General features: G+C 39.7%; 1 pseudogene; it reads left to right on the top strand.

Moving 5' to 3' along the window:
• Nucleotides 1-2,023: 2,023 nt before the first annotated feature.
• On the top strand, nt 2,024-13,445 carry LOC118357255 (annotated as a pseudogene).
• The last annotated feature ends 433 nt before the right edge of the window (nt 13,446-13,878 follow it).

The following is a 13,878-nucleotide window of genomic DNA, read 5'->3' as shown; positions in this document are numbered from 1 at the left end:
TTGTGATTTTAAAAAAAGGAACTATATTGCTGTCATTATAGGGGGATCTCAGAGTAGATAAAATATAACGGGATTACTAATGGATTGGGTGTGTGGGTTCCATCTGCAATATTTGCTGTATTTTTAAGGATTCTAAAAAAAATGATACTAAAAAGATGCCCCAGTCCAGGCATCTTTTAAATTTGATTTAAACTTCAGTAGTCTTTGCCTATTCCAACTGAAAACAATAAGACCACATAATGCTGAATTTGCAGACCCTGATAATTTTATAAAGCTTTACAATGGCATCCATTTTGGCTCCCTAATTTTCATATATTATCATGTGTTAATCAATTCAGTGTTTGACACTTAACAAAATGATTTGAAAAACACAACTACAGAATTACCATTTTATTCAAAAGAGACTCTTGTTAGTGAAGTTCACTCATCATATGGGCCAGGTTTATTTTGTCCATCAAGCAAAATGATTGCTTTAATAAGGAGATCCTCTATATCCATTTAAAGAGAAATACTACCACATGAAGATTTTGATTAATTTTTTTCTGCACTTTTACTTGGATAATGTGGTTCCTGATCCTCAGGTGATTCCCTTATGATGATAGAAGAGAAGGAAACTCATTACATTCCCATCTGTCAACTCTTCTGTTAACTAGGGACGTGGTTTCCATTTTTCTGCAAACAATGAAGTTCTATTTGGAGGGTTAACTATATGGTTTCACACACGATCTGCCAAGGATGTTTTCATTAATGATATTAATACTGCCAACAATTGTTATTTTAAAATATTCTTTTCTCTTTTCTTGATATTAGAGAGAGAAAGAGAGAGAGAATACGTATAAAATTATCTTAGACTCCAGGTCGGGCACGAAAAGAAATAAAGTTAAATAAATGGCTACCCTGTTGAAAGATTCAGAAGTATTTATTTACATTTAACCTGCCTTTTTCAGACATGGCTTCCTGGTTGCCAAGCAGTGTCACAAGGAGACCCAATACTTCCTCCAGACCTGAGACTTGATGAGATCCCCCTGAAACACAAATTATCAAAATAATTCACAAGGTTATTGTTTCCACGAGGCAAGTCCATACAATGTTCTTCAAAAGGGGTCTTTTGTGCCAGCAGATCCTCAGCTTCCGTGAACCCAAAGCCTGGCTGGGGCAGACTTCAGGCTGGGCTGGACCCCAAGGCAACACATGGTGGTTGTCCCCTCTTTGGGTCTCACAACCAACCGTGGCCAATAAAGGATTAAAATAGCTGGTCTTACTAGGGATCAGAATAGTCACTGTTTTCAAAATGAAGAGATTCCCACAGAAGTAAGTCACTCTTCACATTTGTCATCATAAAAGTATGCTTTTAGGGTAAATAATTTTCAAACATGAGATATACAGTCTAGTTTTGGTTTGCAAGATGATAGGTCTACCTCTCAGATATTTACTAGTCACTATTTGTGTTAACGTGCTAACAGTCATATATATCTTTAAGGTCAAGTATTTATAAAGGTATGAAATATCTTTGAGGTACTATTTCTGTGTCTGCTCCACAGCTGTGAGTTAGTGATCTGGATGAAATTAATGTTTAACTAACATAATGACTGGTAATTTACAGACATCATGTTTAACAAAATTGCAAGAAACCATCCTTTAATCATGGATGCTTTCCTGGTGGTGAGGTGATTCTGTTGATCATATATGTGATCATATATGCTGAACAAAGAGCATATGAAGTGACACTTTAAAAGCATAAGCTCCAGCCTCTGATGGCCTCTCTCTGCACCTCACCTTCCCCAGCACCTTCCAACTTGGCACATGACAAGGCCAGGTGGCTGACAGTCAGAGAAATTGAAACTCCTACAACACGGGGGCACAACATATGTTTCAAAATGTTTTTTAAGTCTGTTGTTTGAAGCTACTGAGAACAAACTGAGGGGTATTTGGCTTTTGAAAGAATGAAGCATAGTTACTGAGTGAGATCCAGATTTATATGGCTTTTTCATTGAGGGAACTTCCCGGTTGATCCCACGTAATAATGGGGCTGGAACTCAAACAGAATCTACAGTCATCCTGGCTTGAAGCAACAGAGAACCAGGTTTGGGGATGTGAGAGTGGCTGGAATCAGTAAAAAATCCCCGAGTGGAGGACGCCACAGAAGAGCAGCCCCCAAATCTGTGTATAGTATCCTCGGCTGATGTCTAAGCTACAGATGTGCTGTTGAGACTCCAAGAACCCAGACATAAAGGCAGCAAGATGGAGATGGAACCAGAGCAAAGACCACAGGTTCTGTCCACAGAAGGGACACATGATTTGGAGACCTGACACATGCCAGACAGAGGAGCTTAGGAAACACTTTGGGCTTTCGCAATATTGGCCCTACCAGAGTGTGAGACCAAGCAAGCTTCTACAAGTTCAAGGCCATCAGACAGCGATTTAACTGCCTCCCAGAACAAAAGTCAGTCTGCTCAGAGGATCATGCCCATGCATCCTCTGCAATGTTCACTATGCAGTAAAAAAAAGTAAGAGATTTGTGGAAACAGAGGAAAATTTGAACAATGGTGAAGAAAAAAAAGTTACTATAAACAGACCCTAAAATGACCTCTCTCAATGTTGGAAATAGCAGACAAGAAATTTAAAGCAGCTGCTATAAACATGACCAAGAACTTGAATGGAATGACAGTCACAGTGAGTGAGCACACAAAGCATCTTAACTGGAAAATGAGGTTATTAAAAAAAATGAAAATTCTAGACATGAAAGTTCCAAGATTTGAAATGAAAATATAACAATATGGGTTTAGCAGAAAGAAGGGCCAGTAAACATTACTAATACACAATTTGAGAAAAAGAGACAGAGGAAAAGATAATGTGCCACACCATGAAAGAGAAAGAAAAAGAAAGCAAAGTAAAGAGCACTTCCTTCTGACAAATCAAAAAAATAAAATAACACATTTTTATACTGCAGCCATTCCATTTGAGTTCATGAGACAACTAATACCCACCATAACTTACTTCATATTTTTACATTTATTATTACATTTATTATATGTTTTACTTATGAATATATGAGAGGAATTTTTGTACTTTTTTTTTAAACTGAAGAAGAACCTGAGTTTCAAAGAGATTATATGATTTATCTGATGTCCACATTCAGAAGCCTACAGTTTCCAATATACAACAAGATATTCCAATATACAGCAGATTCTAAACCCAGACCCTTTTATCACCCAAAGATTTATACATAAGAACTTACAGTTTTTAGACATAAATGCATATTGGTTAAATAATGAGAGTATTAAGTGAGTAGTATTTTATGTCTTAATGAGATTTTTCTGAAGATTATGCCTACACTGTATGTATTATCTTCAATTATGAAATTTTCAGGCTTAGTCTGTAGGGCAAAAGTGATTTAAAGCAGAAGAGACCTTCATACATGTCCTTAAATTTAGAATGATTCCAGGACAGGCTGCTCTTATGAACCAGTGTTTTAGGACATACAGGCACTCACATGAAGATTTAAAGACAATTTAATAGAACGTATCCTAAACCAAATAAACTGTAAACACCCAAAATATAAATTTATAACCTCACCTGCTGGCTAATTACAGAAAGGAACATAAAACGGTAATAAAATAATAATAATAATAATAATAATAACAATTTGTTATTTAAATTGCAAAGACAATTGAAAACATATTTTCATATAGTGCTGGTAGTAATGCAAGTTATAGCAATTCCTGCAGAAAAGTTAAGAAAGTAGATAAAAAGAGTCATATGTAAAAATATGGATATACACTCAAGATGTATTAGTATTCAAGGTTATTGTGCAAACATTAAACTTATATTGACTTAGTCATGTAACTTAACACTTAACATATTAATCAAAAGGACAACACAAATACAGATGTATACATCTCAATTTGCACAAGACAATATGTAGAATAAAATAGAAAGAGGTATAACATACCTCTTGGTGGTAGGGATATGGTAATTTTATGTATATATTAGACTTTTACAAACATTCATTCATTCATCCTACCAGCAGTATCAGTTACAACATTTTATGATAGGAAAAACATTTTAAACCATTCTTGCCCATTAGGTAGTCCGTAATAACTTATCTGATGTTTCTTCTGTATATACCACTTTTCTCCTGAACTTGGTCTTTTTGAAATGGTACTCATTCTCCAAAGTACAGCTTGGGTAATTGTCTCAAGATGTATTTAGGACATATAGAGTGTAAATAAATAAATTAATATCTCCCCTGGTTTTTCTTTGGTCAGACCTTTCCCGACTCCCTCAGTGCAGGGCAAAACTAAGAACACTGTGATTTCTGGTTCCTGATCACACTTCTCTCCTCTTCCACATTTCTTCCAGCAACGCAACAGTAGTAAGTTCCAAATTTTCAGGAGGAGGATTATAGAATACTTAATATTCTGTTCTCCAGAAGATCTCTTAGAGCACCTTGCATGGAGGAGGTATTCCAAGAAACTTTATGCTACTTTGAAATCTTTGGCTCTTTTTAAAAAACAACAGTTGAAAACCTTGTGGCAAGATCAAGGAAACAAGGTAAAGAAAATTAAAAATTGATGGAGTAATGGTTTGCTTTTCTTTCAAAGGTGATGTGACATTTTCATTTCTTTCAAAAAAGCCTAAATTTGTTAGATATATCCCCTGCCATGCTCCATTTCCAGAAATTAGATAAAACACTATGCATGTATATTTAGTTCTATGTAAGTTCTATATATTTAATTTTATTTCACACTTTCCCTGTAGAATCTAAACTGTATTTAGAAGTTAGCCCCTGCACTCCACATCTAATTAAGGATGTAAGGGTTGATGTTCAGGAACATAATCTCCACTGTAGTCCATTATATTTTTTAAAGAAATACTTGAGACATATAGTCCCGCAGATTATTTGCAGCGAGAAGAAAAGAAATATTTCTTTCACGCAAACATTAAGTTTTTTATGCTCAATAGGTATATATATACACACACGTAGAACTATTTTTAATTTAGTCCTTCCATATCATCCCATTAGAACCCAAGCAACCCTGTGAGGTGGGTAGTTTTATTAACTACACGTGAAAGCAAGGGAAACAGTTGATGGGAGTTACTATTTTCTTTCTTTGTGTCCATCTCTTGGCTCCCTGCTGGTGCCATTCTGTTCTCCTTCTTGCTCTCTCACCGTCTCTTTTTTTTTTTTTTTTTTAAGATTTTATTTATTTAATTGACAGAGAGAGAGAGAGAGAGACAGCGAGAGAGGGAACACAAGCAGGGGGAGTGGGAGAGGGAGAAGCAGGCTCCCCGCTGAGCAGGGAGCCCGATGCGGGGCTCGATCCCAGGACCCTGGGATCTTGACCTGAGCCGAAGGCAGTCGCTTAACCAACTGAGCCACCCAGGCGCCCGTCTCACCGTCTCTTGATGGGGTTGTGTGTGTCTGCTTCTTGTGGAAGGGGGAGAAACATGCCAAGACCACAGGCCCCACTTTACAAGGCACAGGTTCATCTTGAAGAGAGACAGTCTTCTTCAGTCCAAATTCCCCACAAGAGGGGCTTTCTATAGGCCCAGCGTAGCTCGGGTCCATCACCTGGGCTTGGATCCCTTAGGCCACGGGTCCAGGGGTCGGAGCTGAGACCTCACTCCCTGGCTGGCTGTATTGCTGGCCACGTGAGTGGAGACGGGCTGTAAGTAGACCCAGGAGGAAGAGGAGGCATTAGGCAGGTATTTCCTTCCCTGCAAGTGTGGTGGGATGTCCAGACCCAGTCACGTGGGGAGCCCCACAGAGCCTTGGAGAAGAGGCCAACTGGAGGACCGCCCTGGGCTTCCAGATGGGAGGGTTCTTTCTTGCTAAAGGAAGAGAAACATTTTGACAGGAACCACGACTGGGAATCTAGTTTGAAATCTCTGGCTCGGTGTTCTGTTTTCTGAGTGAGAATGAGTCTGGGATTTAAATGAGTCCAGGAGAGCTTTAGCCAGAGAGGGAACATGAAGGATTAACCCTCCCAGGTCTTGACTGAAGGGATACTATTGAAGGTGGAAGAATTTTTTTTTTCTTTGTAGAAATGGAAAAAGGCATTAACTTTAACCATAGCAATACCACATTTTGATTTGCATGCGATGGACTATGCATCATTTTATAATTAAGTAAAACCATGATTTTACTCTCCCTATTTTACTGATAAGGAATATGGAGCAACGGTTAAGAGAATTGTCTCCAAACATAACGTTAATGAAGGGGAGGGCCGGCATGTAGCTCCATGGGTTAAAGGTGGTTCCCAGATCACTCGGGCAGGCCTGGAGTGTCGGCAGTAGGGTACTTCCCCCGATGCCGTCTGGGTGGCCCCGGACACCAGGCAGCACGAACACAGACGTACACCATCTCAGTTTGTGTGAAACGCGGGAGCAGCGCTGACTTCTGGCTGAGTGTGGAGAACTGATGGTGTAAGACTCCGCTGGAATGGGAGAGGTGTGATGAAGAAGTCCAGACACTGTTCCTTTGAGATTGAGATCACACAACACTCGAGTCACCGGGCGGGGCCCTGAGCACCCCCTTGCACTGTTGGATGGTCACTTGTGCTATTGGCCCATCTAACATCTTCTAAGGGCAGGCTCCGCATTGCTGACCAGTGCTTTGCTTGGGCTCCCAGCATACGTGCGGTCCTGTGTCAGCCAAGTGCACATTCAGACCCTTGGAAACCAAGCCTCCTGGAGCAGGGGCTGACTGACAGGAGAGAGACTCCTTCTGAGCAATGAACGGGTTGTAGGTGCACAAACACAGCTCAGAAAAAAGCAGAAGAAAGATGAGCAGTAAGAATGAATGGATTTTTATTGTCCAAACAGAAAGTTCTCCAGTGAGGTGTCCCCAGAGCCCAGCCCAGCAAGGTCTGAGCTGCTGGGGTTGCTGTTTGAGCTTCAACCTAGAATTACAGAGAGCTGAATATTCAGGAGTCCTTAGGAATCGCTTGAAAATGTCACCAAGGAAGACAGGATTCAGAAAAACCCAGAGAAGGGGGCTGCAGGCAAAGAGAGTCTCACTAATCATGCTGTTTGCAAGATGCCTGAAAATAGATCTTTATTAGGTCATAAAAAATGAGGCATTTTTCTTAAGGGCTTAGATCAGAAACTGACCATAACCTGTAATCTCGGTTTAAAATTATGAGATAAAAATATGACAGCTTCCAAAATACAAATAACAGTTGGGACTGTGCATCCTTAGTCTTTGCTCTTATTAAACCTATTTAAATTAGTGCTGAAGGAAATCTCAATTATCCAACTACAGTGCATCCAACTGGCACCTGGCTTTATGACCACATGCATCTTAAGTGACCCTACAGCAGAGAGACCACTGTGTGCTGTCTGCCCATAAAGTAATGGCTACAAGTGACGGTCACCCGCACGTCGGTCCCTCGCTGGGAATTAATGGGCAGTCTGTTGAAAGCCAACTCATATGTTCAAAGGTCATGGTGATATGACTTAGGCTCACATTTGTCACAGGGATAAGGTAAGACCCACTTTCTGTGAAAAGGCCATCTTCAGAAAGACCATCAGCATCAGTGTGCCGGCTGGTCTCTGGTGACTTTATTATGTGCTGCACTTTCTTTATGGCCTGCCTTTGAAACCACCTGCCCAGGGCACTTCCTGCTTGTGACAGTAACTGTTCCAGCATCCCACAGACACCACGCTAACTAGGACTATCCTCCGCTTACTGAGAATACCTGGCTCTGGCACCTGGCCAGCAACAGGCAGACAAGGGCCCTATTGCCACTCCCGTAAGGGGGGGGGAAGGATGCTTTCAAGTTGCTAATTGTTAGCCATGGAAGAGGGTTAGTGGGGAGCTGCCTGTGGGTAGCGTTAACCCAGATGCAAAAGACAGTACTAAGAAAGCCTTCTGTTCCGATGGGTGTGATTACAGAGTGCAGAGTGTGTCAAAACACAGTGATTCAGCCATCCTCCTTCAGAAATATTTTGAAGCACCAAATAAAACAACCCTATTTTAATCTGATCTTACATTAAAATAGCTTTTTCAGTGGGCAGTGCTTTGGGAGTTAGGCTCCATTTTAGCATTGAATAAAAAACTTGCAGAGATTCAAGAGCCATATCAAAGATAAAGAATCAAGTATAGTCATTTAAATGCAGTTCAAAGGGTGGAGGGCATTTATTCTTGTGATTGATCATGGATTAAGTTTTCTTTCTAAAAATCTTTTTAACATATAGTATTGCCTTCTCATTGATGTGATATAGATACTGATGGTCTTGTTTTATTTTACAAAATAACTGAAATAGCATTCAAAAAAGAAACTTAAAATAAATATTCTTGGAGCATCTCTGTAAAGAGACAAAACAATTTTTACAAAATCTTCCAACCTCTCAACCTCTAGTATAAGCACCAACCAATTAACACTGCCCCTCTAAGGATGCAGACACATCATGAGTCCCCATTTGGAAGACTTAGAATTCCAAATGTGAATTTGGGACTTGAATTCTTACTGTGCTAAGCATACTTTTCACTGACATTATAAGAATACTTTATTTCACAGAATCTATACACCAAATTTTATAAATCTCTTTACAATTTCAATTTTCAAAGTTTCATTTAGGCCAGAAGAAATTGTGGAATCCATCAACTTAAAGAAGTTGAGATTTCCTCAGAAAATTGCCTCATCTGTCTACTCTAGAGGCATCCAGCTCTCCTGAGTTGTGTGCTCTCCTCTATACCACCCAGATCATGTGAACCATATTTCAAGAAGAGTCCTAGAATGTTGTTTTGTACTACTTTAGTGGTTGGGGGAGCAGAGCTAATTTTAACTCACTTTTGAAAACTTGATCACCCAAAATAGATTGCATCCACAAAAATAATATTTGATATTTATGCAAAAAAGTTTTTATTAATAAGTCAACTTATGAATAATTCCCTTGCAGTTGTCAACCAATTCAGTAGCTGTTCTGGCTTCCATGTCAGAACATATTCAAATTAAAAGCAAGTTCATACAAAGAAGATGAAAATAATTCCTGGGCCAGAGATTTTTCAAAAGCACTTTTTTTTTTAATTTTTGTATTTTTTACAACTTTTTAAAGCAGAACGTGACTTGAGCACTACATTTCCACTCACAGAACTTGCTGAGTTACTTTTTGAACAGCTTTACAACATGCCTAAATAGGCTTAGAATTTCGCTACTCCATCAAAACCACTTTTTAAAAAAGATTTTATGTATTTATTTGTCAGAGAGAGAGAGAGAGTGTGAGCACAAGCAGGGGGTCTGCAGGAGGAGAGGGAGAAGCAGGCTCCCAAATGAGCAAGGAGCCAGAGGAGGGACTCGATCCCATGAACCTGGAATCATGACCTGAGCCGAAGGCAGATGCTTCACCGACTGAGCCGCCCAGGTGCCCTCAAAACTGCTTTTTCTTAAGAGTTTTGTGTGTCTATTTACCCTTTATTTGTTAATAAATATTTATATAAATACAGCAATCCTCCTCTAGAGCATCATTTTATTTTCCTACTAGTATTTCACTTACAGATCAAATTTTTTAAATCTAATTTCCCAATTATAGTCTTCGGAGTAGTCCAGTACTCTAAGACTTTATACTAAAGGTCCATATTTAAAATAGTAATAAACAAACAATGAACTTGTTCTGTATTATACTTAAATATTAGAGAGCTTATTTTTAGAGCAGTCGACCATCTTTTCAATTCTTTTCAAAGGAATCTGTGGTGAATATCTCAGATATTCATTAAACTCATATTTAAGAACAAGAGCACAGAAGTAACAGAAACATTTCTGAAGATGGGAATTTTAAAGAACTAAATTTAAAAAATTAAAAACTAGTATGGTTTTAGGTAAAGGTTACAAAGCCACAAAAACTAGTCATGAATAAAAATGCTATCTTAATCTATATAGTTCAATGTTTAAAGCTGAATTTTTAATAACTGTAAATATGCCATTAAGATACACTCTCATTGTGTTTTATCTCTTTATGTTAATATGCATGTTTTAATTAAAATAAGCTGGAGATTTGGCATTTTATAACTAAGCTAAAGCAAGAGTATTTGGTTTTCTCCATGCCATTAGAGGGCGACGTCCCCCAGGGCACTGTCTGCCAAGTAACCCCAGGGAGACTCAAGGCTTGGAATTGCGGCCTCTGCAATATACCCTCAATAAAACTATTCTCTTATCTTTTCTCCTCCTCTCATTCTGTTTTGCAAGTTGAATAGAGATAAGCCTGGTCAATGTTTACACCAGAGGTCAAGGATGCCTCAGGAGTTGCTTGAAGTCACTGAAGATACATTTGCCAGTGAGACCCCTTCTCCCCTTGAAGCAAAAGGATGAGGGGCAGGGGAAATATGGCACCAAACCAGGCGACCTGATTGGGTTTAGTGAGCTTTAAACACACACACACACACACACACACACACACACACACACACACTATCGTATAGTATATATAGCTCAGAACACCAAAATACCTGTTCAACCCACCAAAACAAATGTCAACAAACAGCAGAAGCCTACTGCTCCTTGCGAAACCAGTACAGATGGAAGTATTGGCTCCAAAGGGTCTTTCTCCCCAACCAGAGGATATCTCCATGAAGGAAGAGAACCCCAGCCAAGCTTTCTCTGATGCCTTGCTCTGCAAAACTGAAGACAGTGATAATGAGGACTGGGAGAACCCTCAGATCCTCAGCAACCAGGTTATGGCTGTCTACCAGGTAGGTAGATCTAAAGTCTCTAAGGCAATCCATAAATCCCCACTTCTTGTGGAAGAGAGATACACTGACCCATGAGGCCTTCCTGGTGGATGGGCTGGTGAAGGCCATTCCGAGTTTAGGCTGCTGCAGGAGACTCTGTTCATAGGCATTGCCATCATGGACCCATTTTTACAGATTGAGCTGGCTTCTCATAAGAAGCTTCAACTTGTTGGAATTATTGCTCTGCTCTTGGCTTCCAAATATGAGATGTTTTCTCCAAATATTGAAGACCTCATTTACATCACAGACAATGCTTATACCAGTTCCCAAATCTGAGAAGTGGAAACACTGATTTTGAAAGCACTGAAATTTGAGTTGGGTCAACGTTTGCCACTACATTTTAGTGTGTGTGTGTGTGTGTGTGTGTGTGTGTGATCAATTTAGATTTCTGGCTCTTTGTTGTCACTACATCACACACATTATTTTACACACACTATTTTACAATGAGGTCTACTGGAATTTAGAGTTTTCAGTTCAGCTACTCTGGCAAAATTCCAAATTGTAGAATTATATGTTCCCTGTTCTAACCCCCTCTATCCTGTTAATTCAAGAAATGGTAATCTTCACCTGTCTTATTTAGCTATTCACCCCTGGTTACATTAGACTGTAGCATTAACTCATGGATTCCATTTTAATTTATCCATTGGTGACTCTAGGAGATACACACCCGAGAAACCCTCATCATAACCGCTAATTCTCACAGGCCAGCTAACAGGACTTGGGTTCAGCACTGTAATCCCCCTGGAGCTTCCTTTCCTGACATTCCCCACCCCACTCTTGGTATTCTAGAAACACCAGGGGTGTCTTGTAGCGCCTCACACTGTGTGGGTCCATGCTACCCCTCCTCCTTTTCCCCCTCCTTCCATATTTTCTTTGCCTGAATCACCCCCACTTGTCTCTCAATCCAGGTGAAGCAGTTTCTCATCAAGGCTACTGTACTCATCCATGTGACCAACCTCGGCTGGCTCTTTTCTCAAGGTGACAACATTATACTAGAATCAAATTGTGTTTATTTCTTTTTAAAAAAATGTATTTATTTGAGAGAGAGAGAGAGAGTGGGGGAAGGGCAGAGGGTGGGGGAGAGAGAGAATCGCAAGCAGACTCCACACTGAACAGGGAGCCCAATTCAGGGCCCCACCCCAAGTTCTAGTTTACAGTGACAACTTCTGTTATAGTGAACTCAGTTAATGCTGGGGAGGAAAATCAGATTGTGGAAACGGGCTAACGTGGTTCCAAAGAATCCTGAAGTTAATAAGAATGAAAGAAAGAGAAAATACTGAGTTAGGCAAAAGAGAATTGAGTTGGTGGAAGATAATTATTTGTACGAAAAGGCAATAAGGAACATCTAGGGCTGACAATCAACAGTGAGTTAAAACAATGTATTTCTACCCTTGTAAAAGGGTAAAAGCTAAAGGAAATGAATCAATAAGTTTGTTTTAGTCCATGCTTATTGTCTGAATTATATTTGCATCTCCTATGCTGTGACTCTCCATCCCTTCCACCCCATAGCTTGCTAAAATCATGACCGTCTGGTAGCAATGCTGGAGTGAGCAAATGAACAATAGCCAGGTACTCAGGCATTATTATATTTTCCTGATAAAGCAAACGAAAAGCTATATATTTTATATCACAGCATAAAACTGTCCACATAATGTATTAAGTGTAAGGTGCAAACAATACTGCATTGATGTTCATACCAATATTGTATAACAATTCTTACTTCTTAAAATTGACAATTTTTTTTTAAAGATTTTATTTATTTATTTGACAGAGAGAGACACAGCGAGAGAGGGAACACAAGCAGGGGGAGTGGGAGAGGGAGAAGCAGGCTTCCCGTGGAGCAGGGAACCTGAAGCGGGGCTCGATCCCAGGACCCTGGGATCATGACCTAGCTGAAGGCAGATGCTTAACCGACTGAGCCACCCAGGCGCCCCCAAAATTGACAAGGTTAAATTCACTACACAGCAAGAGGGAGAAAGGGGGAAGGAAAGTTAGGTGGATAAATACTGAAATATTGAGTATTCACGGTAAGTGTTAGAAATGTTTGCAGCAAGCAGCAAGTATTATTCAAGCTTCATATCATTACTGTAAAACTATTTCCCGAGTTTCTTGGAAAACTACCCAACATTGACTTAAAGCACAGTATCCAACGGTTGTTCTCTCTTTTTACCAGGTACTCAATAAACCGGTGGTGCTGACTTCAGAGGTGTTTGCATTAAAACACATGAATAAAAAAAAAAAAATAACAGTAATATCATTTATTTTATTTTTTAAAATTTTTTAAAGATTTTATTTATTTATTTTAGAGAGAAAGAGCAGTAGGGAGGGACAGTGGGAAAGGGAGAGAGAGTCCCAAGCAGCCTCCGCACTGAGCACAGAGTCCCACACGAGGCTTGAGTTGATGACCCTGAAATCCCAACCTGAGCCAAAACCAAGAGTCAGATGCTTCACTGACTGAGCCACTCAGGTGCCCCTCATTTATTTTATACATATAATATGTGATTTATATGTATCATTATTTATTATACTAATAACTGTTATTACTTACAACAACTCTGTGACGTAGGTTTTATTTGTTCAGCTGTACAGGTGTGAGAGTTGTGTCTCAGATGGTGAATACTGCAGGATCCAGGGCTTACCACCTGTCTACACTCATGCTGATATTGGAACACAAATTGTTCTGACCCAAAATGCCAATGGTGCAAGCGTATAGGCAACTTGGATAATCCTAGATGCAAAATAAAGTCATACATTATGGGTGAAGTTGTGCCTCCTGTTCATGGTCAATATTCACCTGCCATCAGTCATCACTGGGGTTATACTGTTTTGTGCTGATTAATATCACCTCCTGGGATCCAAAGGAATCCAAAGGTGATTCCAGAAGGAATCACCACAGAGATTCTGGGCACATGAACATGGAGTTAGCTTGAGGAATGAGAGGGAAGACCTGATACTTTGGGGCTGGGAAGAAACAAACTAACACACTATACCTAGAAAACTTTGTTCTATTCCTGATATGGCCACCAACAAGCTACCCAATCTGAGAGATGTCACTTAGCCTTAATCTTGTCATTGCAAAATGCAAGACATGGGGCAGGATTTTTATATTCACTTCTAGCTTTCCAATTATTTGAGCTTATGTTTGT

The sequence above is a fragment of the Zalophus californianus genome, chromosome 8, assembly GCF_009762305.2.
Source record: "Zalophus californianus isolate mZalCal1 chromosome 8, mZalCal1.pri.v2, whole genome shotgun sequence".
Classification (NCBI taxonomy): Eukaryota; Metazoa; Chordata; class Mammalia; order Carnivora; family Otariidae; genus Zalophus; species Zalophus californianus.
The sequence above is the reverse complement of the archived record's forward strand: the minus strand, read 5'-3'. Positions and strand labels throughout refer to the sequence as shown.